This window comes from Pezoporus occidentalis, unplaced genomic scaffold (assembly GCF_034315485.1).
Source record: "Pezoporus occidentalis ecotype Australia unplaced genomic scaffold, CSIRO_AGI_Poc_V1 ctg26, whole genome shotgun sequence".
NCBI lineage: Eukaryota > Metazoa > Chordata > Aves > Psittaciformes > Psittacidae > Pezoporus > Pezoporus occidentalis.
Genome location: NW_026914502.1, coordinates 144,683 through 170,312, shown reverse-complemented (window position 1 = coordinate 170,312; position 25,630 = coordinate 144,683). Strand labels below are relative to the sequence as shown.

The following is a 25,630-nucleotide window of genomic DNA, read 5'->3' as shown; positions in this document are numbered from 1 at the left end:
TTTTGCCAAGCTTGTGGCCTGGCATACAGAAGATGTGCTGTCCTGGTTTAGCCTGTTTGCTCTTTGCTTTCAAGACTAATAATAATAGCATGTACAAGGAATATGAACTGCTGATTGCCACCAGGGAGTCGATGTCAGGACCGACCACAGGACTTTCTCTTCCCCCTCTGGTTTAGATTTAAGACTAGAAGAAGGCAGAATCCCCCCAACCCCTAAGTATTAGGAAGCCAAGCCAGAAGGTGCTTCAGTCTGCATTCCTATGAAGCATTTTAACCATTTAATAGAAAAGCAGATTGTTTACTTCCAAAAGGTATGATAGATATTAGCCAGCTGTGACTATGATAAGCTTCAGAGACAAAGTTTAATAACTATACTGTCTGTTGAAGAACATGAGAAGGCAGGATCAGCCCTGGTCATACCAAATATTAGGGGCCTGTCATTTGCTGTCTCCCTTGGGGCAGTAGAACATTTTTCCTATTCAAGTCTGAGGATGCCATTCATATTATTTGTCTTTAAAAGTCTGTTTCTCAAAAATTAGGAAAACTCACACCAACTTTCAACACACTTCAAGTTTTGAGAGAACATAAAAGGTTGTATTATCTCTAGCTTACTTTTCCTATGAAACAGCGACTAGATACTGATTAAACTGAACACTTGTTGCACCTCGCCACGAGGAAAGAAGCCTTACACACAACTGGTGTATAGCTGTAGCTACTCCCCTGCTGATCTAGTAGAAGTTTATTTCTTCTTTGTAAAACAAGTACAAATGCACACCAGGAGCCAGATAGTTTTTATATTTATCTTCCATCTGGTTCTATGTGGGACATGCTTAAATGAGAATTCAGTGACCACCACAGGGCCCATTGTACAATGGGCGCTGCTGAATTCTTCCACAATAAAAAAAAAAAAGACTGTTTGGTTATTTAAACATAGTAACTCTACAGACAGGCATGGGTTCAAAACTGGGGGAGAAATTGACAGGTACTTTATTTACAAAGTAACTTAACTGTTTTATACAGTACCTCAGGAGCAAAAACTTGATCCCTGTTCAGCTCCAGCCCATCACACTTTCTTGGGCTTTAAGACATTATTCAGATTTGCTTATACTTCATTTTAGTGATGGCTTTCTAAGAACATAAAAATTTAAAGACAGTATTTCCCCAGCTTCAGCAGTAAGTATAGTTACCCCATTCTGATGGGAAATGCAGGAGAAAAAAAAAAAAAAAAAAAATCAGGGTTCTTCTTGTTATTTCAGTTGCAAAGCAAAAACACCGGGAAGCCAGCATCCCTTTCATGCAATCCTCTTTCCTGAATAAACTGTTTCTGAAATACTAGAGAACCAGAACAGGCGGCTGGTTGTTGGGCTTTTGCTTACAGCTCCCAGCTCCTTTTAGCCAAATCTTGGGCTCAGCAGCATGGGGCTGTCTGTGCCCATTCAGCCACATTTTTGGCTGGCTGCTCCTTTCTGGGTCTGTTTCTATGGTATTTCCTCATCCCTTTCCCACCTGCATCTCTGCTTACAGCAACATTAAATGAAAACCTTTGTTTAGGGTTCTGACAGACTTGGGCTTTTTGACGGAGCTGCCTTTTTTCCTAGTGTTTGGAAGGTAAATCCTACACTCACCAGTTTTAAGCAAAGGCTAAGCTTCATCTACGATTACAGCATTTGTTGAACACAAACTAAAGAAAAAAAATACTTCTACCACTTCCTGCCTTTAATTTCAGTAATGCTGTTTCTGGACAGTATCTTTGCATTACTCTGTTGATACACCAGATGAATCCTTTCCAGTCAGGTTTTCACCATAATTAAGACCCCTAATGGCAAAGTGAATGAATAAAGCACTCAAATGGCAAGACTCTTAGATGCACTAGTAATAAAACACAGTATAAGAAATTATAAAATTCACCACCTGAATTGGCCATAGAAGAAAATGCTTCAGAAAATTCCTAGTGAAAGAACACACATCTACCAAATTAAATACACTGTGAATCCATTTTCTGGCTAGCTTCAAATATTTGAAATAAAAAAACCCTCCCTGGTAGCATTCCAGGCATCACAAGAAAACACAGTCAGTTCAGTGAAGAATATGATACTGACTAGCTTACTTGGTTTGTGTAACTCCAAAATGCAACAGTTAACATCCAAAACAGTAACAGAAGGAAAAGGTTTGGCTAGACTAATTAGAAGGTTTCTCCTCAGCTGCCACTGTTCAGCACTGTCACAGGCAATAAGAAAGTTCATCCTTGCCATCATTGTCCACTGTGGAGAAAGGGAGCTGTGGTTCACACCACACTAAGCACACAGCAGCCAACACCCCTTCTGGCCTCAATGTTAAGCAATCAGATCACAGGTTAAAAGAAACACCAAAGAATAACCACAGAATATGCCCCGGCATCTGCCATTGCAGCCTGCTCAAAATGGAAATTCCTCCACTATCCTCATGAGAGCATTATTCCACTGTAGCAGTTTGTTTGTGTAATATCTTCTTTTATTCTCCAACTAGTCTTGAGGTTGAAGAATGGGCTCTGCAATGACTCCCCTTGGGACAATGGCTGACCCTCACAACCTGACAACCATCTGCTGAAATTAAATTTAGGGAATATATGCCCATACAATCCTGGCCACCAAAAAAAACCACACTGAATATAAACAATTTAAATTGAACTGAAAAAGTGGCCAAGGAGCCATTGCATCGCCTTGCTTTATAGCAAGGACTCTGCTATACAAAAACATAGCTGCAATAAAATTCTGATTCCTAATGTGGGAAACGTAAACCACAGCAATGTTATTCTCTGTTATTTTTTTTTTCCTCCCTGAAAAGTAACACTGTGCTGTTTCTCCTTTTATTTCATTTAAAATGGATGTCATTACACACAGTCAAGTCCTGACCACTACAACTGGACCCTAAGGAATTGAAAAGGCTCATTGAGTGGAGCACAAGACAGAAGGTCATCAAACCAATGCCACATTACTCTCCCTCGATATCTGATGGAGTCATGGGAGCAGTTTGGATGCCAGATGACATGAATATTTATCTGTATGATTTTAAAATTGCATTGTGACTTTGAAATGACACTTTTCATGTGCCCTTGTTGTACCTTAGTGGCACTGTGGGGAAGATGCAATGTCAAAACTCTGGCTTCGACATGGGTGTCACCTGCTTTTCTTCCTTTTTTCTTTTCTAGTATTACCACTTATTTTGAATCAAACTGCAGCTGGAAGAAGCCTCAACCAACCAGCCTGGAGAACGAAGGAGCACATTAGCAGATTTGTGAAAGAAATCAATAGAATGCTGTTAGCTCAAGATGTTTTCCCAAAGAAGCTGTGGTCTGTCTGTATGCAGCTCCAGTAATGAAACCACCAATCTCTACAAGGAAAACATTTCCACCAGAAAGTTTCCCTCCTCTCAAGAAATCCTATTTCAGTTCAGAGGTAGATAGGACAAAAGTAATACTTGTCTTGAGCTTCCAAGAGAAGTTTCTTAAAGACAAAGCACCATTATACTGGTCAGTGGGATGAGCAGGGATCTATCTCAGCCACTCTTGCTCATTCTACTCTGTTAGAATATCTATTTGTCCTGGGTTTCTTTTTTGAACAAACCATACATAAATAAAAATTCCATTTCAGACTGCAGCATATCTATCCAGCCTGGACATCTCCTATAAGGAGTTGAGAACATTCTCTGACAAATCAGGCTGTCAAGAGGCCTGCTTCTCCTCCTCCTCCAAAGGACAAAAAAAAAAAAAAAAAAAAAAATCAACTAAAACCCACTCACATCAGCACCTCTGGTTCCAGCCTCTGACAGCAGAGAGCCATCAGAGTTATACAAATGTAATGAACTAAAGACCAGGTATGAAATTTTAGTTATCTGTGATGACAAAGGACAAGCGAGGACCATCTGAAATCCCACAAGCTTTCTGCAGGCCTAATGCTGATTAACCAAAGAAGCATAAGATGACAAGATGCTCCCAGGCAAAAGACATCAAATATTTGGTGATGTCCGATGGAAAGATTTAAAATGTTCCAGAGCACACTTCCTACCTACATGGGCCTTTTTTTTTCTACAGCATTTTCCCCTATTTCACTTCCCTCCTCCCAGACCACACTGCTCTTTCCCCCGCAGACCCCCTGCCCTCTGCCCTTGCTGCTCCTTTGTCCCGATGCCCGCCTCCCACGGTTGGTTGCTTTCCCCCAGCTCAGCTCTAAGCCCCAACTGCGAAGCCCACCTTAAACCAGCCGCCCGTGCACGCACTTCTGCTTCTCGTCTGCCATCCCCCGGCACACACCTTCCCTCCTCTCCCGATGCGCCGGTCGGGCTCTGTTCTCCGCCTCAGGGGAGATGAAAAGCAAACCAAAGCCTCTGCAGCAGCGGGTTCCTGCGTGGGGCCCTGCAGCCCGCACCCACGGCCCCCTTCGGGACCGGTTTTCTCTTCCGCGCCTATCGCCACGCGGCCTCCCTCTCTCGGGGGGGGGGGAAGGGGGGGAAGCCGAAAAATAGTGGCCCGTACGGGGATCGAACCCGCGACCTTGGCGTTATTAGCACCACGCTCTAACCAACTGAGCTAACCGGCCCTCCGAGAGCGCCCGTCCTGGGTAGCGGCCCAACCCCGTCGCCGGAAGCACGCCGCTGTCCCGTCAGCGTCCCGCGGGGCGAGCGGCGCTTCCTCGGGGTTTGGGGATGCGGTGCCCGGGGCGCCGGCTGCGCTTTGTCACGGAGACCCACAGAGCTCTGCCTGCCAGGGCGTGTTTGTGCTGCCTGCAGGAGCAGAGCCTCCAGCCTGCGACAGGGACAACAGCACGAAACTTGTTCCCACTGAGGACAGGGAGGCAACGGAGCAGGCTTCGGGGTGAGGACATGCAGGCTCTGTCCCTGGAGGTTTTCCAGGCAGCTTGGGCTAAGCCCGGAGCAGCTGCCATGCCTACCCTCGCAGCAGATGCCGCTCTGAACACGGTTTTGGGCAAGACATCTCCCGGGGTTCCTTCCTTCCAGAGTTATCCCATGACCTGAGCAAAACTCAGTACTGCCTGCAGCAGGAGTGAGGCTATGAACAAACCCATTGTCCTCTGATGAACCAGGGACCAGGCAGGGTTGACCAGCATCTACTGAAATTCACCCAGCAGTAGGGTTGAATGAACCGGAGTCTGTAAGCACTTACCTTCCCTGGAAGGATATAACAAGACAGGGAAGAGTTAGTCACAATCCCTTTTTATCCCCGTTTTGTCTTACATAGTCAAAGGTTTCCATTTTTTGAAAATGTTAATTTTCCTGGCTTAGACTGTAATAACAAATAAAAAAATAAGCTTTTCAAATGTTTGGTCTTCTTGGCAGAGCTCATTATAGAGGAAAAGTTAAGGACTATCTGTATCACAGCTTGGGATCAAAAAGACTGACTCGGGATCACTGGGATGTTTTTTTCTAGTCCATACTCACCCTTGTGGCCAGTGCCCCTGCACACACTTCTTTTTTGCTTTACTCATGCCATCAGTTCACCTTTACTACTGTTAGCCTATCTGCTACCAGCACCTTCCACAAAGATCCACTAAATTCCCCAGACCTTTGCCCAGCTTTGTCATAAAATCCTTCATCCCTAGGAGCCAGCGGATCAGATCATTTAGATGCCATTCCTCTTCAGCTGTCCCAAGCCTCACATCTCTGCCTCCCAGTCGTGCCATCCTCAGCACCACACCCAGTCACCTCTCCACCTGCAGAGAGGAGCATTTACTCCCCTCTACCAGTAACTGCAACCATCACTGCCATTTGCAACAGCATATGCAGAGTCATTATCATACCTGAGCTCCATCCCTTGATACTTTAACTGCTGCTGCTCCTCGTCTAACTGAATCTCCTGGTTACATCGTCATCTTTTATCCACCTTGGACATCTTTCTCTTCACCCCTACAGAATGGCAGCAGTGTTAAAAACTAAATAAATATAAGGGGCCCCAGGTTACAGTACACATGCAGCAATAGTCAAATAGTAGATAACAAGCTTCACTATGCAGCGCTAACCTCTGAAGACTCCCACAAAGCATATGTCCTCTTTTTCACTCTTGACAGTCTTGTTTCATCAGCCCAGGAAACTCCTTCAGGCTGTAAGGGGCTCTCAACAAGCAGAGGAAGGAGCACAGGGGGAGGTGGGAAAGCAGGAGTCTCCACACTGTCATTTCTCCTTCTCCTTTTCTATTTGATCTCCATGGAGTAGCAGCCAGCCAGTTGCCAGGAAGCACATAGGTTCTGGGATATCAATAACCAACTGTATTTTCTGGGAAATGTCACCCTGCGTTAGGCTAAACTCACTCAAACAGTCAACAGCAAAGCCACATGTAGAATCTTAAGACAAAGCTGAAAAGTGGAAGGACAGAAAGGAAAAGTACTCCCAAACAAGCCAGAGCATGGGCATGTATATGCAGTCTGGGTAGTATCCAGACCGATAGAGCATAAGTGGCAGGCGCAGGAACAGCAGACCTTCATTTATGTGTCTGGCACACAGACTCTCAGTCTGGTTTTTGGTAAGAAACAGCTGATTTTTAGGTTGGTTTTTTTTTTTTGGTCAGTTGCTCCACAGAGAGCAAGGGTCAGGGGTCATGGCTAATCATCTCTCTGGCCTTTCTGTCCAGAATATTAACCCCAGAAGTTGCTGAACTCAAGAACATAGTGCCTCTTAATTCACAGCTGTCCACCACCGGTTTGTGATCAAATCTGTCCCACTTACGCAATGCTGAAATAGAAAAATTCTGTGCCATTCAGGTGTTTCTTCCCACTGCCTCCTAGCCAAGTTAAGCAGACTTGTCTTTTTCCTCAAAGTTTAATCAGTCACATGCCAAATGCCAATGTCCTGTTGTTCTGAAACCCACTTCTACATGCAGAAATAGCACCCTAACTTGTTAGAAGGGTTTCATTTGGGCTCTGCTGTACAAGCAACGCATTTTCTGTGATTAGACAGTGACAGATGATGTAACAGTCCGGGAGATCAATGCTGTCTCCACAAAAACAAAATTTTCTCATTGAACAGTAAACTCTGGTTTATCTCCAGTATGCAGAATCCATACTCTAAAGCAAAGAAACTGGCCTGGAATAAGAAACAGCTACCAGGCTATATTGTAGGCATCTGTAACATTATGGAATGTAGAGGTTGGGCATGCAAAGCATTTGCAAGCATTTTTCAGTACTGCTGATGTAAGAGAATTGTGTTCACAAGCACTTCATTGAATAGAATCTCAGCTTTGAGGGGTTTGCTAATTCAGGGCTTCACCTAGACATCTGAGCAGCTTCAGACTTTTACAGCACATTTAGATGATCTGCTGCAATATTCCCCTCATGACCTTTCCATTATATATTTTCAAAGACTCAAAAGCATTCATATTTAATAAAACACTGGCAGGCAGCAGGAGACTGAAGAAAGAGCAAGGTCCAAAGTGCTCGAGTTCCATCTCAGATCTTCTTTTCAGTTGCCTGTTCCCTCCCTGCCACAAGTCACCGAGCATCCCCCCACACTGCACCACTGTGCCCGACCTCTCACCTGCCATCTACAGCTACACCACTGGCATTGGCAGCAAGCACCTATCTCACTGCACAAAATGCAGCCCTAGCAATGTGCTCCCAGCTGCGCTGCCGCCCCCCCCCCCCGCCCCAACACAGCTTGTGCTGGCTGGGCTTTGAGCTGCCATTCCAACAGCTATGCCTCAGTGTGCTGTCCTTTCCTTTTTACTGGAGACACATTATCAGATTGTATCAACTTCTCCCACACACTGTGCTCCAGCCTGTATTACACAGCACATGGCACCAAAGAACGTGCCCTCATGAACCCTGCCTGTGTATAAAAGCAAGATCATCTTCCAGGAAAAACAAGATGTTTAGGAAGAAAGCAGAACAGAGCACACTCATGGGCTTCCTCCACCTCTGCCCCTTTCTGAGTGCGTGCAACGCAGGACGCATTAAGATCTTACTTAATGCAGGCCAGTAAGGCATCTGACAAAGTGTTTTTCGGTCACTGCTGACCACCCAGCCCAAAATGGCTTTGAATCAGCAATTTAACAAGAAAGTATAGCTTTAGGCATTCCACAACCATGTCCTGTTTGTGCTACTCTCTCATCAACGGGGGGGCGGGGGGATTCATTAGCTGCCCAAATAAAAAGGTACAGGGAACTACTGTTATCAGCCTGAACGCTACCAAGGGATTTATTAATAAGCTTGCCATTGAAATCTCACTCATAAAAATGCTAATGCAAGTTATTTGCATACGTCTGTGCATTGAAACAGAACACCCATAATGTTATATTTAATAAAATTATTATTACCCAATCATAAAGTAAACATTCAGTGGTCATAAAACGGGTGTTGAAGTGTAGATGCACATGCTTTCTATATTTATAGCATTTTTAATAATACCTACTGTGAGTTTTGAATAAAGCAGTCAAGAGGAACATTCCTGAGTGTTTTGAACTAGAAATCTGCAGATTCATATCTGGAAATCACATCTAGAAGCAGGACATTATAGCCAGCACAAACCACTGCAGTACGTTCCTTGTACAGCAGCAGTGACACCGTCATGCTTTGAACAGAACAACCAAAACTTATTTCACAGCTTCTCTGCTGGCCACCGGATGAGGACAACTCCAAAGTCCCAGGAAAAAGAAAAAACCCTCCCCTTCAGCCATCTAAAATGTCTCACCACCTATGAAAACTGGTCTTGCAGTGTCTGCATGCTGTCACTATGCTTATTTAAGGCCAAATTTACCACAAATCTGACATAGGAGTAAGCTGTCCAAAGGGCACCAAGAAGTCCTTCACATTTCTCAGAAGACCTGGACATGCCCTATGGCACGTAGGCAGGAAATACCCACATCCAGTATATCCCCTTAGCTAGCTCTGCCCCTAAGATGGTGTAGCTACTCACATACAGCTAACTCCCCCCAGCAGGCAGCACTTCAGTTTGAAGCCTTGCTAGCATTGCTTTGGCACCCAGGCTGGTGGTAGAAGATCCCACGTAAAGACATTTTTTTGTTTGCCTGCATCACAGTTCCTGGATCTAGTTTGTTGCCCGGGAAAATGTTTTGAGATGCTCTGCAACTCTCAGCCTCCAGCTAACACCAGGCATCAATTTACCATTTAATACGCCACATTAAGCCTACCATTAGCATTACAGGGATTACCAGTATGAGTTATTATGAATACAATCTCATTATTAGTGCTGAAATTGTTGGCAGCTTTTCCATTGTTAAATAGTGCCTATTTGTTTTTTTCCTGCTATGGGTGTGCAGAATACATTATACTACGTAAGCTTCACGTCCACGTCAAGTAATACTCTTTTGCAGATACAAATAAGTTTGATTTTCCCCATTTTCATTCAGAAAAAAAAAAAGTTTAAGCCAGATCAAGCCACACTCATCCTTTTACATTTTGGAGTAATTTACATTTACAATTTGAAGATGGAATCTAGCTATTGCTCCAGAGCGGCTTGAAACCTCACCCTGACAAAGTAGGGTGCTTCTCCCTCAAAAAATAAAAAACCAACATATTTTTGGTGGAATTCCTGAAATTGCTTCTTTGCCCTACTTTATGAGATTTATGAAAGTCAGGTCCTACTTGACTAACCTGATCTTCCCTGGCAAGGTGACCCACTTAGTGTAGGGGGAAAAAGCTATAGGGGTTGTCTACTTAGACTTTAGTAAAGCCTTTGACACCATGTCCCACAGCATCCTCCTGGAGGAACTGGCTGCTCATGGCTTGGACAAGTATATACTTCAGTGGGTAACAAACTGGCTGGTGGGCCCAAGGAATGGCAGTGAACAGAGTTAAATCCAGCTGGGGGCTGATCACAAGTGGTATTCTCCAGGGCTTAGTATTGGGGCCAGGTCTGTTTAATATTTTTGTCAATGATCTGGGTGAGGGAATCCCCTCAGTAAGTCTGCAGACAACATCAAATTGGGCAGGAATGTTGGTCTACTTCAGGGTAGGAAGGCTCTGCAGAGGGATCTGGACAGGCTGGATTAACGGGCTGAGGCCAGTTGCAAGAGGGTCAACAAGGCTCAGTGCTGGTCTTGCACCTGAGTCACAACCCTATGCAAGGTTGCAGGCTTGGGGAAGAACGGCTGGGGAGCTGCTTGGTGGAAAAGGCGGAACTGGGACTGCTGGTTAACAGCCAGCTGAATATGAGCCGTGCTGGCAGTCTGAGAAGCATGAAGTTATGAGAAGCAGCAGAGGAAGTTGGGGTTGTTCAGCTTTGAGAAAAGAAAGCTCACAGGAGACCTTGTTTCTCTCTACAGCTACCTAACAGGATGTTGTAGCAAGGTGGGCGTCTGTCTCTTCTTCCAGGTAAGAAGTTATAAGACAAGGAAATGGTGTCAAGTTGTGCCAGGGGAGATTTAGATTGGAGGTTCGGAAAAATTTCTTCACCAAAATGTTTGTCAAGCACTGGAAGAGGCTGCCCAGAGAAGCAGTCGAGTTATTACCCTTGGAGATATTTAAAAGGTAGATGTGGTGCATAGTGGTGGACTTGGCAGTGCTAGGTTGATGGCTGGACTCCATACTCTTAAGGGGTTTTTGCAACCTAAACAATTCTTTTTTTTTTTTTGTTAGACCTGTAAGCCCCACCATTTTTGACCCTCCTTTTTCTTCAGTCTGTGCAGACACCCTCTCTTCTGCTCTGTTTTGTAACACACCCAGTGGTCATTAAAGTTCCATTTGAACACAATTAAAAAGGACTATATTTTTTATGCGATTAAATTGAGCCAATTATTTCTTGAAATCACCACAGTATAATTTCCTATAAGCACTGAAGAAAAATCAATATCCCAAGTTCATAAATTATTTATCACTCCATCAGGCTGTCATTTGTTAATGCAAAAGAAGGACACCATTCTGGACCCAGACAAGAATTTCAGCTTTCATTCATCTAGAGAGCACACAGCAAAAATAAACCCACTAAAATCAGTGGAAAAAACACAAGTACTCTCAGCTTGCTATGTCCATGCTCCCTGAAGACAGCTATTTCCAAATAAAAAACACGAAAATGCAGAATGCCCCTATATAACTACAAAGTTGCACATGGTTGTTGCCATAGGTGACATTTTAATCTTTTGGTAGTTTTTTTACTAGTTTTAGAATCAGTTCAACACAAGACTTACTGTTTATGAAGCTGAGTGTTGTAAGTCACATGTGCATGTTTAAAAAGAACTACCGAAATATTTCTGTACTTTGTGTTAGCTTTCTTAATGCCATGCACTGTCCAAGATGTAGCAGTATAAAAACTGTCTATTCTCAGGTTTTTGTTGTGGGCTTTTTAGTTTTGTTCGGTTTTTTACTTACTATCTTTCTAGGTTCTCAGCTTCCTTCAAAGTCTGTATCATTGTCATGGCTTTCCATCTTTACATTAATTTTTGCAACCACCACATATACTAAAATCTCCTATATCTGTTTATGCAGAGGAAGCAGCTGAGGTATTCAGAAAAATCTGGTATTCAAAGCAAGGTAAAATGCTGTCACCCCACAGTTCACATCCTGATGCAGGTCTACCAAGCCATTAAATCTTTTCAAAAAAAGCATTTGGAGCCAGTTAGAAAAGAATCACACTGATAGCCATCATCCCCGAGGACAAGGGTCTCATTACCAGAGCAGCAGTTCGTGGGCATGAAAGCGCTACTGGATGAAGCTGTAGTAGGGTCAGCTCCCTTTTCTGTCCTCTTGATGTAGATAAATTGAAGAACACATAGCTTATTCAGTATATGCCTTTGCGATGTGACCTCGGAATAAGAGTGCCTGTCCAATCTGAGTGGATATGAAAGTTGTCATGTTACTTCCCCAAATAAAAAGGCTTGGTCCAGTATTACTAGGTCAAGCACTCCTTCATCCTGTGAAAGCCTACTCTGAACGAAGTGAAAAGCAATTTTGATCACACAAAGCTGCACCTAGCTCTATCTAGCTGGTTTCAGAGTTAGAAACGAGCATGTCCAGAGGGGACACAATGCTTTAAGTTGCAAGATGTTACTTGAAATACTGCTCTTTGAAGTGGGGAGTGGGAGAAGGGGAATCGCATTACCATAAACACATACATATTATTTCATCATCCCAGGCCTGGGAACACAAGCTGTAGAATGATATGATATATTGAATTTCACATGTCTACCTGTTGCCTGTCAAAGCTTTCCAGATGCAACCATTCAAAATATACACAAGAGCTGTCACTTCTTTTCATAGCCCAATCAACTGAAAAGGTGTCCTTAAGAACACAGATTGCTCCTCCCCCTTCACATAAAGTTCTGTCAAGTGAAAGGTGAAGCCTAGTACATTTATTAATCTACAATCAAATATTAAAAATTCTTAATGTCAGGATTTTTAGCTTACCTCACAAGCATATGTATGACCACATTGTCTATGAACTCGCTTTTTGACCAAATTCAAAACTGTCATCTGTATTTCAATAAAATTGACAAATGAATAGAGATCCAAGAGTTGTTCATTTCTTATATGCATTAGGAAACTAATCAGTAGGTAGAAGAGAGACACCTTAGCCCTGATCTTGTTAAAGGAAGGCCAGAGTCTTCATTAGACATTGGCAAACTGAAACACAAGTTATTCTTAATAGGAAAGAAGGGAAGGAAAAAGGATTCCTTAGTTTTGTTGGTCACAGAGCCACTTACACACCAAATTGTAAAGATACAAGAAACTGAGAACTTAAAGTTGAACCAGTTCCCTAGGGTTTTTTTTCCATAAGAGCATGATACCAAAGTCCAGATCTTGACAAGCAGGTAAATTTTGAGGAGCACACTTCAGTTTCTTGAACATAGAAGTGTTTTAAGTACTCTCAAAAATTCTTCAATACATAGAAGAGGGTTTAACTAGCACAAACTCATAGCAGCCCATCTTTTCTCCATGTAATTTGACACTGGGAAGAGAAAGGGATTCTTCAGCCACAACCAACTAATTGAGAGGCACAGATTTCCTCTGTGCCCTCTGTCCTGCCAAGCCACTACAGCTCCTAATTCTGGAGCAATACAGTATAGCCTGAACTGGCTGTTACAGACATGGTAGTCAGTACAGCATTGGAGCAGTCTGTTTTCAGATTACAGCTCTAAAATATCAGCATTTTCCAACCAGTAATCTCTTACGAGTTTTGTATACCAACAGCTATGAGACAACTTAGCACAGCCAGAGTGCAGACTGAAAGCTTAGCAAGGAGTTGTGTACAAAGCCAGACCCTGTTGGACAAGATCAATTCAAACAGAGTAAAGGAAAAGAGCAAAAAGCCTTTTTAGGCAACACTTGAAGGAGGATGACCTTCGGGGACCCTGCTGATTATTTACATGATTTCTGGCCAAGAAAACAAGTGCTGCATTGCCCTCCAGCCTCAGGAACCAGCATTATGGATCCCTGCTCATCGGTAAATTTAGTTTCAGCCCCAAGCTCAGCTGCAAGTGCTGAATATGGTGACAAACTATTTTTAAAGCATAGTATTGAGACACATGCAAACCTTAAGAAAAAAAAAATCAGTCCATTCCAAAGCTGCAGTTGGCTCTAATTTCATTTGAAAGGTACAGATCTCCAAGTAGTGTCCTTTTGTTAATAATCCTCAATTCTATCACCGGGCCCACTGTTTTAGAGCTAGCTATAAGCTAAAATCTCTTAACTAAACCCTGATGCAGCAAAGCAGGTCAGCACTGAATGTTCCAAAGAAAGCAATGAATGATACAAATGCAATTGTATCAACCAAGTTCCAAGCAAAGAAGACCTTTCCAGTGGCTTAGTGCACGGTTGGGATTGTTTTTTTTCCCCTCTTATATCTGCGCTCCTTGCTCTCCCCCAAGGCATTAGATTCTTGCACCGGTAGGTTTAGACTGCGCATTTTGAAGTGCTTTTCAGGGGTTTCATAATCAGTCAACAAACAAAAGTTTTTCTCTGACCTCTACCCAGGATAGTATTCCAAGGACTATTGTCCTTCCCAGTGACCAAAGTTCTCTATATTCTTTTTTCCCCAAAACTTCCTCCCCCCGCCCCCCCCCCATGAAAGAGAGCCTTACTCCAGAAGTAAGGTTCCTAGAGGTTGCCACCTGTTATCCTGTTTCATTAGATACCGTACTGCTTTACCTCCCCTTCCACGCATCAGAAGCCCCAGTGTTTATATAAATCAACCTGGTGAATTGCCGCCCACTGTAGGTGCAAGTACAAGAGCAAGGCAGAGCATGAAGCTTTAAAATACTTAACAGCCTACTTTGAAAGTAATGTGAAAAATTGATACTGGCAAAAGTTTATACTTGGTGTATACAGGTTATTCTAACCCCAGCATTATAAGATTGGAGCATAGTAATCACAAGTGTAGGCTTAACATATCTTTGTCCTGATACAGGGTTGTTCAGAGAGGGAGACTTCGCATACTAGTCACATTCCCAGATACCAGTTCCCAAAGGATCTTTTGCGCAAGGTACTATACTGCTACCAGTTCTCTGCATCCTACCATTTCCTCAACTGCCGTCAAGCAAAACACTGGTGCTGCTGTTCAGCTACACCCTTTTATAGATTTTTCCTCTGAATTCCAGAGTTCTCTGGGTGTCCTGTTCATTCCCACTGAAGGCAGTAAAAGAACCCTATGGAAAGAGCATGAAGAGGTGTTCTGGTTTAAGCTGCTGAACCCAGGACAAGAGAAATTAAACTACTGAAATAAAGAGACAGCAAGTTAACTTAAAACAAAAGATAAGTGTGAGCTCGGCACTGTCTGGTTTCTTCTTCAGGCAGAAATTAATGATACATGGTATCAGATAGGGATAAAAGTAACCCTTTTTTCCTCCAAATAATAATACAGTAATAACTACTTCATTGCTTTCTGCAGCAGCCCTGTAGTTTGGAAGCATTGCTCTTCTAAAAGATTTAAAAGTGATTTGAAGAGAAATAATGGAAGGAATTTTAAGACTCCCTAGTACCTAGCAGCATCCTGCACAGACAGCACTGAAATTTGTTTTGAAAGTCTTACCCCCTGTTGCCTGCATTTTAACAAAATTCTCTAAGGCTGAGTTTTCTTATATAAACAAATCAGGGCTGTTTATTAGCAAGAATTCATTCGCTGCAACGGAGTTGTTATTCACATTTACGTTTGTGCCAGAGATCCCAGGCAGCATATGAAAACCCTAAGTCTTATAAGTTTTCATAGAACCCCAAACACTTTCTAGTCAAAACTTGCTTGTTCAGAATGTTTCTGTTATCCAAGTGGAAATGGGAAGATAAAGAGGGAGAACATATAAGCTTGATGACCCAAGAAAACCATGTCATGAAAAGCTAGTGCTCTAGTGCACTAACCCTGCCTCCATATGGTAAGGACTTCTAAATGCATCCAAATAAAAGGCACCACAAAGAAAAGTGACCATCAACGAACTCCAGGCACTATGAACAACAAATGCGTGAAGAGCTTGTGCAAACCAACCAAAATCTGGTGTTCATCGTAAGTGCTCACAAAGATTAGAAACATGCACATGTAACCCAGTCTCACTGAAAAAAGCTTTATAGAAATACTAGTAAATCAGAATGAAGGTGCCTTTAGAGCAGGCCTTTTATAGGGTTTGGCAGACTTGACTTTTATTTCATTCACAAGTACTGCAGCTCAGCAGGGGCAGATCTGAAGGCCAAGCAGCTGGAGGGCAGTTTCCACTCCATAGGAACTCCAGGACCTTTACTTTATGCTGTGCCTAGCATGTTCCTGCAGAGTGAACAGCCATAAGCTTTTGAAGCACTCTAGGTGGGTCACAGCATCTTTGCTTAGTTTCATCTTGCAAGAGTCTGGTTCACTTTTTCTAAATAGATTCTCCAACAAGGACAACTGAGAAACACAGGCAGAAGTGACACCTTCATCCAATCTCACACACTGAAATAGATACACATTTAGGTATCGTCAAGTGCTCACATTTAGCCAAAGCTTGTTCCTACATCACTAAGCTTATCTCTGTTTGCACTCACAAATAATCTGGGGCTGAAGAAACCACCCCCAATGACGCAGGATTACACAAAAATTAGCGTAAAATTTAGAGAAAGTGGAAGATAACACAGTAAGAACATAAGGCTAGGTTGCAGTAGATCCTCCACCACGTTCCTGTATGACCTTGGTTAAGTAATTTACCTTCCCCATGTCTCATCCTCATCTCCAGTAACACGAGAATGAATTAATACTGAGAACAACTCAGATATTAAGGAGTCACGCAGCTATAGAGAGGTAGCATTTAAGATAAAAAGTATCAAACAATTTTTGAAGCAGAGAGGCCAACCACATAATTTCCATCTAAACCCCCAGTGGAAATACCTTGGTCCCAGAAGCATATGGCCACAAAACTCAAAGTTGACCTTGTCTCTGCTGGAGTCCAGTGCATTGTTTCTCTGGTTGCCTTTTCTTTTAAAGGCTCAGTTTTAGCTTAAGAGACCATCAGAAAACAAGAACAACCAACACACCCACTCTCTTAAGTTAGTAAGAGCTTGTAAGCTTACAGGAACAAAAATCTCAAAAAAAGCATAACTTTAAATGAATGGCACCTGAAGGCTCTTAAAAGCACATTAGTTTTAACAAGTAGGACTGGCAGCTTTTAGAGGCTTGTGTTGTCACAGCCAGATTTAAGTTAAAAATTTGAGGAGGGGAAAAAAAAAAGAGAATAGAAATGTTCCAACTTATCAGAAAAAAAAAAAGGCCTAAAAAATAAGGAACAAACAGCAACAACAACAAAAGGTAACAAAAAATATCAAACAGTTGAAATATACTAACAGGAGATGCTGATAAAACCATAAGCTCAGTGAAGTGAGAAGTGCAAGTGATTCCTCTCAGGGAATCAAGCAATTGATTGATCACAGGCATTTTAATTCACTCTATTTTAGTTACAATTCAATCAAATGTATGATTTAAAGTGGGAAGGCAAGCATCCTGAAGGAAGTAATCTATATAAATGTAATGGATGTGGATAATATTGTAAAACATAAATCAGGATACAGGTGCCAGTGGGCTTGATTTAATTGTAGAGGGAAAAGAGTGGCCATTTCCTGGCAGAGAACTTTGATATACTTGTGAAAGAACTTATGTTTTCAAAATAATCATGTGCATCATGAAAAGGGCAATAGCTGCACAACAGTAACTTGACATGCAAATTCCTGCTTTTATTCAGTCCACATATGCACATGCTGATAATATAAGCATGAAAATATTCCTTTGGCATTATCATATGTAAAAGAGATATAGTTGTTTACTCTGGAAAAAAACTTGCTTAAACCCAAGAAAAACATGCTACTTCACAAGCAAGCATCAAAACAGCAGTACTTTCGTTGCTGCTTTAGACTTATGAATAGAAATAGACTATGAGGGATACGAGCTGACCATAAGCTGACAAAGATGTTATGATAGTAAAAATTTCTGAAAGGCCACAATAAACACTAATGTGGGACCGAGTGCCTAGTTTTAATACATCACTGCAAAGAAAAATCCAGGTAAACTGTTATCCCCACTGAAACAAGATGAAGTGGGTTAGATGTGGCTCATACCACACTAGCTGCATGCTTGTCTTAGCACCTTTCAGCACATCAGATTGTTCAATTATGTGAAAAACTTCTATCAATGCAATTAAAAAAAAAAATGAAGCAAGTATGCTTTAATGGAGACTGAAGTGAGAAGGGAGGTCACAGACATGCACCCAATTCCTAAATTAAATTTAGCAGCTTTGAAAGTTCAATACACAGCCCTGCAGAAGGAAGTTCTTCATCTATAAAAAATGCAGAGCATATATATTAGAAACAGAGGCTGAGCTGTATGAAAAAGTCATAAATAATGTAACTCATTGAATTCCTTCCCACCTCCTGCCAGAATGGAGCAGGAACAGAACAGCTCATGATCTTAAGATAAATTTTGTTATTCAGAAATTATCTATGGAATTATCTCCATGAATTACTATTTACTTACACCTTCTGCCTGAATAGATAGGTGCTCTTATTTGCTGTTGGGAATTCCAGCTGTTTTCATTGGCACTTAGCTCACATCGCACATCTCTCCACCTCCCCTGAGCACAAGCACGTACTAGGAATTCATACAATTACGTATTTTAATCTTAAACCTTATTCAGTGATTTGTTTTCTGCAAACCTGGTAGAATGTTTCCTTGCAAGCAGAAAGCATTCATACCATTGCTACAGGCTATGCAGCCACATTGAAAGAGCTCTGAACACAGACCTGGTCTCTAGGTCTTGGGCGGATGGTTACCTCAGTACTCAAGTACTATCTGCATCCAGAGCATCTTCTTTTAAGAGCCACTACCAGTGGGTGACAGTGTGCTGTAGAGGACTCGGGTATTAATAAGCTCCTACAACAGGTATGAACCTGGAAACATTCACAAACATTCTAAGGCATATTTACTCCAGCTCTTCAACATAGATACACTGTTCGTTTCTAAAACCCTCCTGCCCATGTATGAATAGAATGGTCTTTGGCTGAAGACTATATTAGCTGTGCAGAGGGTTGGACAACCTAGAGGATGTTCCAGATGACTGTTTCCAACATACCAGTGTAACAGATGTTAGTGTGCTCTTTACAAAAGAGTGTCTAGTTTTCATGTTTTGAGGGTTTTTTTTCTGAATTTTTCCACCACTTTTAGTCAGATACTTACTCTGTTCATTTACACAAAAAGCACTTGTCAAACATATGGCCTGAACTTCTTAAAGCTTTATCTCCAGATGTGAAGTCTTCAATCTGCTGTCAAGTAATCTCCAAATAAAGCCTTTGAAATTGGCTCGCTGATTCAGGATCCTAGTATAAAAGAGCCCTTAATTTCTGTGTTAGGAACTTGAGAGAGAAGGTAGTTGTTTGGTTGTGAGGTTTTATTTTTTTTTCTTATTTAGAAAGAGAATCCCCCTTATGACCAACTTCTTTGTCTCTTTGGGAAGCAAGGGGAGCTGCTGAGCTGAAATGTAGCCGTTCAGGATAACCTGTGTTCAAATAGGTCACTTCTGCAATGTGAATCCTGCAAAGCTATCCCCAGAACAGTCAAAACCCCCACACATTTCAAAGGAATGTGTTTATAGGGGGAAAGTGGAACTTCAATAGCATTAAAATATTTTTGTTTACTTTTATATTAAAAAAAATTTAAATGCAACTTTCACTGTTTTTTTTCCACAGTTTGAGGTATGCACAAAAGCAAAAAATTATCACTTTGTTTCAACTCCAGCAGAAATACCTTCATGATCTCAGGTAAGTTAGAAAAGATAGAGAGAGGGATTTGATATGTTTCAAAACTCAGCTTGGCTTTCCAACAAAAACAAACTCATAGGTAAAACTTCCTGACCAAGCTTGGGTCCAACAACCAATCTAGATAACAACTCTGCTAAAAGCAGCAGTACTTCTGTTTGGGAACAACAAGGTCAAAAAAATAATGCATAACAAAACAATGGGCAAACACAGAGAGAGAGGCTTATAGTATCTGATATTTAGTTGTAGGCAATACGCACTTTGCATCCTACTTCCATATAGGCTTCGCAATGAAATCTGAATATTAGGCTCATCCCCATTGAAGTCTCAAAGCAATTTTGGGATGAATGTGAAGCAGCTAAGTGATCCAAGGCCAGTTTTTAAAGGTCAAATGCCTGTAGAAATTGTACATTTGTCAGCAAGTCAGCTGATGCAAGAAATTGCACTAGCACAGAAATATAACTACTACTCATCAGCGCTAGAACAAGTCCCTGAGGAACAATGCTAAGGTACATTAATAGGGCAATGTGGAATAAATATTTTTAAAATGTGAAGTTGTACTTCTGCCAAAGCAATTCACAGGCCTTCAAGCAAGACAAGTATGTCATCCTTAGCACACAAAGGATTCCTGTGCACTAAGGATTACCTACACCTAGGTAATACCTAGGATTATTCTTAATAAGCAATGCCTAATGGAAAAAACAATGATCAAAAAGTATCCTCCTTGGGTGCGAAGGACAATTAAACCATACAGAAAGGTAGTATGCACATTTACAGCATGGGTTGCTAGAATCTTTCAGCTACAGGTATCCAAACACTTTTCAAGCAACTTGTTATGTATTCTCACAAGAAAAGGCACAGTAACTTGGAGAGGTTAAGCAATTTCCTCAAGAATATTCAAGGTTGGGCAACAACAGCTCAGTGAATAGACTCCTGCTCTCCTGATTTCTAATTCCCCAGCCCAGAAAGTAGGCCAGCAGCACCTCTCTGCAGCAGCAACCCTTCCATTAAAGGCTGCCTATCAGGTAAGTTCTCTACCCACAGAAGATATATTAACCAAGATGTTATGTGTACTCCAGCAAACACATCCACACGATAATGAGGCGATGACACAGCAGCATTTGTATGAAACAGCACCTCACCAAAGCAAGTGATGCCAATATTACATCTTTTCTAAAGGCCTTGGCTACAAATTTAAAATATTTGGAAGTGTAAATATTGCCTCTGCGTTTTATGACACAATAAAAAGTGGTTTAATACAGCAATAAAAACTCAAATATGCCTTGACAAAGTTATTTTAAACACAGTTCTAAAGCTCATAACTTGAAGTTTTAGACATATAATTTCAGAAGGGCCTCGACACAATTCCGTTTAAAATGAAAGTAAAGTATTCTGCATATCAAGAGTTACTAAATAAATCTCAAGGTTTTTATGGCACTAATGAATGAGTATGAGCACATTGGGACTGTTGAGTAATTTGCATTAAAGCTATATATTGCAGATGCAAAAGCAGAAAGTGGCAAATGCCTTAGTACTGAAAATGGGGTTTAGGACTATCTGGAATAACAGGGCTGCAAATGGGGAATTTTTTGTGGTTCAAGCAAGAGCATTTACAACAGTGACCTAGGGCACAAGCAAGATCAAACCATTCAAAGGTTTAGAAGCAGCATGTACTACATTGTGCCTGTCAAAACCTTACACAACCAAAACAATGAAAAACTACAGCGAGTCAGACTTATCTGAAACAAGTTGTTTCAAAGCATATGAGCCTCAGCCAAGGTACACGAACCTCACACCCATGGTGAAGAGGAGAATTTAACTTGCAGTTTTCCCAGCCACTGCACAGGAGGCCAGGGGTCCATGCCCTACCCAAGCCAAGTTCAGGGCATTGATTACCTCACATAGCAACAAGGGCACCCAGCTGTCCCCCACTCATGAGGGGCATGGGGGATTGCCAGCACACATGCTGCAGCGGTAGCCACACAGTCACAGCCAAAGCACACACTACCTTGGCTAAGCAGTATAAGGATAGGCAAATATCTCTGCAAGGTCTGTCCCCAGGGAGGCTGGTGGTGGCAACAATTATGGCTCTAGAAAACAATTGAGCTCAATGTTAGGAGCATGGGGAAAGCTCTTCTCTGCAGGCTGCCCACGCAACTGCACAGAAAGTAGACTAGCCAAACCTTTGCATTTTAATTGAAATGAGGCAGGCACTGCTCACAAGCAGCTGAGTTGACAAGTCTAACAGGACAGTGGGAGTAATGTCTCTGACACCAGCACCCCTAAAGCTACACCACTTGCATCACCCTCCCCACATAGGTCCCTTTACTACCTTAGAGCTGCTGCTGCCGCACCAGGCACAGGGACAGGGAAAAGGCAGTTTTTTCTCCTAAGCCACCACAATTAATTCCAGGACTATTAAACCTACAGGGTAATGAGCCACAGAGGGTGCTTAAACATATAGTGCGCAGAATAGAATAGCATAGGTTTGGCTTTTGTAAAGTAGTTCAATTTGACTTTGAAAAATCACAATGGACAGAAGTTAAAGCACAGAAGACAAGTTTTACAGCATATGTAATTTGTCCAGGAATTTGCACTTCTATTTGCGTATGATTTTGTTCCTTTTAATGTGGAAAAAAAAAGGTGCATATCTCATTTTAATCACTTTTTTTTTTGGTGCAGAGAAGCCCGATACCAACTGTTCCTGCACTCATCTGGCATGAAGTACTTTTCCTTTACCAAGATCAGTCGGCACACTTCCAGGGAATCAAGACAGTATTACAGCAAGATAAAAAAATTAAATACACAGCACCCCCAAATCACAGGCAAGCAATTGGCAGAAATAAGACTCAGACTTCTGATTTAGACACTGTGTAACCCTCTTGTTAATTAAAAAAGGTTAGGTGAATGATTTAGATAAGCAATTCAGAGGAATTATGAACCTTCCTAATCCTTTGTTCAAAATAAGAGCTGAAATTTCCAGAGACTCATAAAAAAAGCTAACTTTAGTCACACATAGTGCTACGCATGCATACATACACATGTGCACACCCTGAGCTCTCCACTTTTCCTACCCTTCCCACATTTAACAAGCAGTAGAACTGTCAGAATAATCTTGAAGAGTAATCCTTGTGTTGATAGGAAGTTTTCCACTCCATGCTGCCTTCAGTACTACCAAGTTTATTGTTCAGGGTCAGAATTCCGGACATAGCTTGCCTGTTTTTTTTTTGAAAGTGATAACTAAAAGAGCAATCAAAGTAATAAGGGATAAGATTTTGTTGTCAACCAAAAATACCCCATTTTGATGAATTCCAGTTTGTACTTGACTTTTCAAAATGCCATTCAGGCTGCACAAAACTTAGGAGAATCTTTCTTTAAAAAAAAAAAAAAGTGCTTTATGACACCTCTAACCACACGATTTTTAACACTTTAAATGTTAAGGAATGCCCATTTTGAAAATACTGCTCAAAAATTAGCTTATTTGCTTTTCATCAGCATTAACACCTGCTCAAAGGACCAAGAGATGACCTGAACTCCCATCCTCACCATGACTTGTATGCCAACTCCAGTCCAACAGCTGTATAAAGCACTTACTCAGCAGCCCTAGGAAGAAGGTGGCAGACCCTGCCAGCATGATCGCTGGGCTAGTGCCATGATGACAAACCTGCCAGCTAGAGCAGTCTCACAGCTAATCTTTCTGTGCAGAGGAATGTGGTTCTGCCTATATAACATCCATGTAAAAATGCTTGCAGCAAAACCCCAGCCTAACATACATTAGGAGCTTATCTACTCATGGCATGCTCAGGAAAGTCAAGGCAAACCAGCTGAAGGCCCAGAGTTAAAGCCAGGAAATTAGAGTATTATTAGATGATAGCTACTTCTAAGAGAGAATACTGAGATAATGCTTTAAAGCAATATACCCTTATTTCAGAAATCAGTTGATTTACTTTCTCTTTTCAAAGGATGAATGTGACCAGGAAGACTGAAAAGAAAGCAGTAAAGGCACAGTAAACACCAGTATTTCAGAAAGTACTAGTCATATATGGATCATCCAAAGGAATGTAATTATATGTAAATTCCATTTAAAAAAAAAAATACAATAAAGTTACCAGAGACTGGGGGGGGTTATCTTGAGGCAATGCATGTTCATTCCCAACACCAAGTCTGAAAGAAAGAAGTTTGGGAACCTCTTTTGGAAACCCTTGAGAATGCTCTCTGTTCTAGCACCTGTTGTTACTGCAGTAGGTCTATGCTCCTGTTTTCCTAAAAAAAATCAGGATTATAAAGCTACAATCTTATTGCAGTTTACCACCACTAACTCCAGTAGGTCTCACTTCAGTACAACGTCAGCCACTGTCTTTTCAGTCTCGAACAGCAACATTATGAATCAGGGACCTGACATCTTGTGCAAAGTGCCATTTAGATTTAAAACAAAAACCACAAATAAAAAAGTTTCATAAAAATACAAAATGTGCAAATTTATCAAATATGATGTACCAATTACATGGGACCTTGGGCATGGAGACAACTTTATGCAGCTCACTACTGTCCTGTGTCCCTAAAGAACCTCCTGAGCTCATTACCCAAATGCTTCTTTAAACTCTTTCATCTCTTGATGCTCAGATCCTTCACCTACAACTACAGCAAATTAAGTCTAGAGAAATTCTTGCAGTGCAGAAAGATCAGCGTCATTTAACCTGTTATTGGTTAGCATTATTTAACCACTCCTGAGCCAAGAGCTAATTCTTATAAAGTCCTTCCAAGCCTTGTAGAGTCTATTCCTCATGGCAAAATCATCCTACACATGCCAGGAGTTAAACATCCAAGTTTTTCTTCTCTTGAGATTTTAAATCTTTAAAACAAGACTATCTAAGCTTTCTTCAAAGTATTCTGAAATCAGTTTCAAGGCACAATCCATTAGAAGAAAAAATCTCAAACTGCAACATTAAAAAAAAGGCTGGCTTCTGCACAGGTTTCTACTTGATTCCATTTTTGTCATGGAATGGAATGACCATGACCAAAACAAACAAGTAGTTTGGTCAACTAACTTGAAATTCATACACCATTTTGTGCAAAACAGGACGGGGGGGGGGGGGGGGGGGGGGGGGGGGGAAAAAAAGAAGACTTGATAAAATTCTTCCATCCCCCAAATAAAACATGAAGACAAGAGCATGGAAATAATCCTGCCCTGATATTTTGGTCACAGGTCTATTTTGCTTTTTTCATCTGCATAAAATGCTATGAACTAATCTGTTTATAATTGCACAGATGGAAAATGCAACTCCTAATTAATGAATCTATCTGAACAGCATTTGAACTACTGCTTTTATATAAAAAGACTTATGTGTCCCGTGTGTCCGTCCCCCCCCCAAAGGGCTACACATTCCTTCCTTGCTCATCTGCAAGGAACTTACAGGTGTTAAATTAGCCACAGCAGCCTTACCTTTTTTCCCCTGAACACTATCAAAACATATTGAGAATTACAATAGAAACATACTGAGCATTACAGAGGAAAACGTAATTAAAAACTTAAGCACTAGAAAGTTCAAACAAAAGACTTTCCCCAGTTTATCCAAAGATCTGGCTGCTTGCAAAATTACACAAAGATCAGAGTGCTTTGCTTCTTCAAAAAAGGAATAACAAACCTTTCCCCTTGAAATGTGGCTATACATTCATAAATAACCAGGGCTCCTATTATAGTCAATACATTGTAGATGCGATGTTAAAGTGATAAGATATGCACAAAAGGACCAAAATATTCCATTGATTTGTACTTCTGGGGCAGTTTGACAGGTTCCCCATCTAAATCCATCTTATAAATAGAGGTATTCTAATGGAATTAAAAAGTTTCCCAAGTATCCACTCTAGTCTAAACACAAGTTCTCTCAGTGTCAGCTTTCCACAAATAAATGACTGAGTTTAGATCATAAATGTAATCTGAAAGCAAATTTAAGATTGCTGCCTCCAGTATTCATACTAAAATAGCAAGTTTTATGTTAAAGGCCACTATCTGATACACAGGAAGAACCTTCTCCCCATTTCTCAACTAAGCTTCAGCACCCAAGTACTTCAGTTAACTAGGCAAGGATCTAACTACACTCCTTATGGAAAGGCTGATGCACATAGATTTATTTCATTTTACAGTAACCAAAACTTAAAGCTATCCATACACCTCAGAAGCCATCATTGTTAAATTCTCCTCTTAAACATTATTTTGCTACCACAGCTTCCCTGAGGCAGATTTGATTAAGCATCACTGGGGAGTGTTCATGACTTCAGTTTCTGTGACTAGTACTAGTAGTTCAGATGAAGTTTTGTGCTCTGGCATAAATTCAATACAGGCTCTGGGACAGGAACTCCTCCAACATGAAGCTGGCATGAAAGAAAAGGATTAAGTTTTATAGTAGTGATGATGACATAATGGTGTTGAGAGGCAAG

General features: G+C 41.4%; 1 long non-coding RNA gene and 1 other non-coding gene across 2 annotated transcripts; one reads left to right on the top strand and one right to left on the bottom strand.

The window, feature by feature from the left end:
* Positions 1-4,499: 4,499 nt before the first annotated feature.
* On the bottom strand, positions 4,500-4,573 carry TRNAI-AAU (transfer RNA isoleucine (anticodon AAU)). The gene has a single exon. It is a non-coding gene; the product is annotated as a tRNA-Ile (tRNA).
* A 191-nt stretch (positions 4,574-4,764) lies between these two features.
* On the top strand, positions 4,765-5,301 carry LOC134166341 (uncharacterized). Its single transcript, XR_009965832.1, has 2 exons — positions 4,765-4,848; positions 4,992-5,301. It is a non-coding gene; the product is annotated as an uncharacterized LOC134166341 (long non-coding RNA).
* The last annotated feature ends 20,329 nt before the right edge of the window (positions 5,302-25,630 follow it).